At 45.1% G+C, this 3518-nt stretch overlaps 1 pseudogene; it reads right to left on the bottom strand.

Moving 5' to 3' along the window:
• Positions 1–545: 545 nt before the first annotated feature.
• LOC127206451 (dnaJ homolog subfamily C member 14-like) lies at positions 546–2762 on the bottom strand (annotated as a pseudogene).
• Positions 2763–3518: the final 756 nt, after the last annotated feature.

Genomic DNA, 3518 nt, shown 5'->3' with positions numbered 1-3518 from the left:
CCTTGATCCAAAAGAGGAATATAAAATGGTTCCTTCCAAAGAAATGTCATTAACTGTGTTATCATAGACAGTTAAATGGATAGCTATGTTTTTTTTTTTTCAGTTTCCACTCTGAATTCTTTATCTCCAAAATTGGCGCTACATGCTTTTTGTTTTAGCTAATACATTAGGTTAAATGAGTGTATCTTATTCTTAACCATTTCAGAGATTTACACATTTAAAAAAGGAGTGTGTCTCATATGCTCTGAGAGAAAATGATTAAATAAAGGCATACAGACCCCAGAGAAATATTGTCTGGACTAGATCCAGACCCGAAGTCCTTTGCTCTGGCCACCTTCTATTTCTTTGGTATTGTCAGAAAACAAGATTCGGGTCCTGGGTATTGGGGAAGAGGGAGAACAGGTCATGGGTTTCCTCTAAGTACTGAGTAAACAATTTAAATTTTTCCCATTTTAAAGTATTTAAAAATAAACAAATCAAATACCATCTTGTGCTCTACACAGCCTTTTGACTCCCTGACACTGATCTGAGGAAGAGAAGGAGCATCATAGTTGGAAGGGCCGCCTCACTTTCTTCTGCCTTTTAAGTTTGGCTTCTCTCTTGGGTACTGCACTGTTGGGTCTGGAGATCGAATTGGTCCCAGGGCCAGGGTGTGGAGCTGAAAGATCCTGCTCAAGAAAATTGCAGGTCATCAGTGGGGCCTCTGGAGTGGCCGGTCCTCTGCCTACCACTGGTGCCCAGTCCCTGAAAACTAAATGAGATGTGGTAAGGAACTCAATAGATGTCAGGGGAGATTCCCACATGCTGGCGTCCAGCCCACTCTCTGATGTCGTAGACCGTTTCGTCCATCAGTGCAAAGTAGGTGACCTTGGGGCCCAACATGCTTGACTCGGCCCAGAAGTCTCCTTCCTCAGCAGGGTATAGCCTATTGCACTCAGCACAGTATCTGGTCCATTTCAAACGCGCTATGCTATCCTTGGCATCAGCTGTACATCACAGTCTTCATTGTCTCCTGGAGGTCATCTTGTAGCTTTGTCAGAAATCCATTCACTGACCGGCTACGTTCATTCTCTGCTATTCGTTTCATCTCATACTCCTTCCGCCTCTCAGGGTTACTGACAATATTCCAAGCTGCCTGCAAAACTTTGAAGGCTCCCTCAAGCCGGGGATGGTGATTTTTATCAGGATGAACCATAGCTGCCAGCTGCCTATAGGCCTTTTTTTTTTTTTTTTTTTTTTTTTTTTTCCGAGACAGGATTTCTCTGTGTAGCCTTGGCCATCCTGGACTCACTTTGTAGACCAGGCTGGCCTCAAACTCACAGCGATCCGCCTGCCTCTGCCTCCCGAGTGCTGGGATTAAAGGCGTGCGCCACCACGCCCGGCTCTATAGGCCTTCTTAAGTTCGGTATCTGATGCTGTAGCGTCAACCCCTGGCACGTGAAAAGGGTTTTGTTCATTTTCAGCAACCCCAGCCATGGTCAAAAGTCGGGCCACTTCCTCTTCTGGCTGGCGGTAGCGTGAGCTAGCTAGCTACAGGTGCGCTACCCTGCTTTTTAGTCCTCTGCTTGACCCAAGGCAACTCCAGCCAGCCACACTGAACCAATCGTACCAGCTGCTGCCCATAACCTGCTCTTTCAGCAGAGTCAAGGAACGATGCAAGGCTAGGAGAACAGTCGTGTGGTCTTATTCCTCTAGCTTAACCGGTCACTCAGTCCCACCTAAACCAGACAGCCCAGTTGTAGACAACCCAAAAAGAGAGCTAGAGCCAAGAGTAGGAAAGCATCCACTGGCCTAAGAAAATTGGTCAACAACCCTGCCACACAGTAAAAGCTCTGAAGTAGAAACTGGAACATCACATGGGCCCAGCACACCAGTTGCCCTGCCCAGAGTCCCACCCAAACGCGGAAAAGGTCCAGGTCACTGCTTCTCATCTGCATGCATACATGAATGAGATGGCCACAAGTCTCCACATATTCTCCCACCAATACCAGAAATTCAGTCAGCCACCAGAAGCCTGCCTGTTCAAGCTGACATAGTTCCTCTACTCCGCTTAGCCCCAGGCCTCTGCGCTTGTCTGTCTAACTTCTTTTCCGCCCAGGCTACGATGGTCAGGAGACATGGGATCTCTGCGTCCACTCTCCCTCCTTAGTATCCTCCTTAGTCAGAAAGTGGTGCATCTGCCTCCGAAATGAGGGTTTCTTTCTACTGGACGGACACATGTGAAAAACCGCTAAGAAATTTAAGAGGTTGATCTCCATCATATTCTTCTTCCACCTCTTCATCTTCCCGCAGGGTGGGAGAGGTGCAGTGGTGGCAAATGTTGCTGGGAGAACCATCTCCTTCCTCGGCGTAAGTCCCTCCAGGCACTCCAGGGCTTCCCTAGCAGTTACAAGCAGATAGAATGGAAAGAAAAGATGGCCTTGCCTCTTGCTGGTACCTAGTCTCATTCTCTCTTAAGAGGTCCTGGTCCACTCCTGACTCTTCTAAAGATGCCTGACTCTCTTCAGTGTAGCCTCCTTCTCTAGGTGATTCTGGCTGGACCCCTTGGAGGACCATGGCTTGGATGCAACCAGTAGGCTGGGTTTTGGGGCTGTGTGTACTTAGGGCCAGAGTGCTCTTTGAGGCAGTGTGTGCCATTAGGTGCAGTTTCTGTGGGGTCCCTGAGTCCTGAGAATGAAATTATTTCAAGGTCCAGAGAGGGTCCTGATGTCCTGAGGGAGGCACCACCCCAACCCTCTTTCTCTGGAGTGCTTCTGGGCCATGACCTGGGGACTTCCTGAGGATGTTTTAAATTTTACTTTTATTTTTTACATATACATTTATATTATTATACATATATACAATAAACTACCTCCAGCAAGAAGAACCACGAACCAATCAGGAATTATATAAATGTTATATATATATATAGTGTTTTGGCTATTTGTATTTGGCAACCTTGAAAAGAACATCTTTCCTAGCTTGGTGCTTCTAAAATTCTGAATGTAAATCAATGTCTATCATATCTCATCTTTATCAACTTAAAACCTCTATCTAGACCTAAAAACATCTTAACCCCTAAACAACTAAGCTTAATTGTAAAACTAAACTATCTGGTCTTCAACCCCATCAGAGACTTGAGAAGAAATAAAATTATCTGAGGAGACAGGAAGTGCAGGTAAGGAGCTTCCACAACGGGCTGCTACAAAGGTATTATTTGTCCCAAATCAGCCAAAATAAGCCTTAAGAAAAATGCCCTATTTACCTTAAAGGGGGTTGGGTAAGTTTTTGGTTGCTTTCTTGGCCTACAGAGGATTATTTTCATTGAGAATTGGTCATAAGATATTAATGGTCTTACTCAGAGAGAAATCAAGGTTAGACTCAGGGATGTCTTTCTTTTCCTTTATGTTTCTTTCTTAGGTTTGGAGATAGGGGTTGAAAAGAAGGAAGGGGGAATATAGAAATACATAGGGATGATAGGACAAAAAGTAGATTATTGAATCTACTCCATAATGCCTTAGTTGTTATGATTATATTTA

This window comes from Acomys russatus, chromosome 23 (genome assembly GCF_903995435.1).
Source record: "Acomys russatus chromosome 23, mAcoRus1.1, whole genome shotgun sequence".
NCBI classification, from domain to species: domain Eukaryota; kingdom Metazoa; phylum Chordata; class Mammalia; order Rodentia; family Muridae; genus Acomys; species Acomys russatus.
The sequence above is the reverse complement of the archived record's forward strand: the minus strand, read 5'-3'. Positions and strand labels throughout refer to the sequence as shown.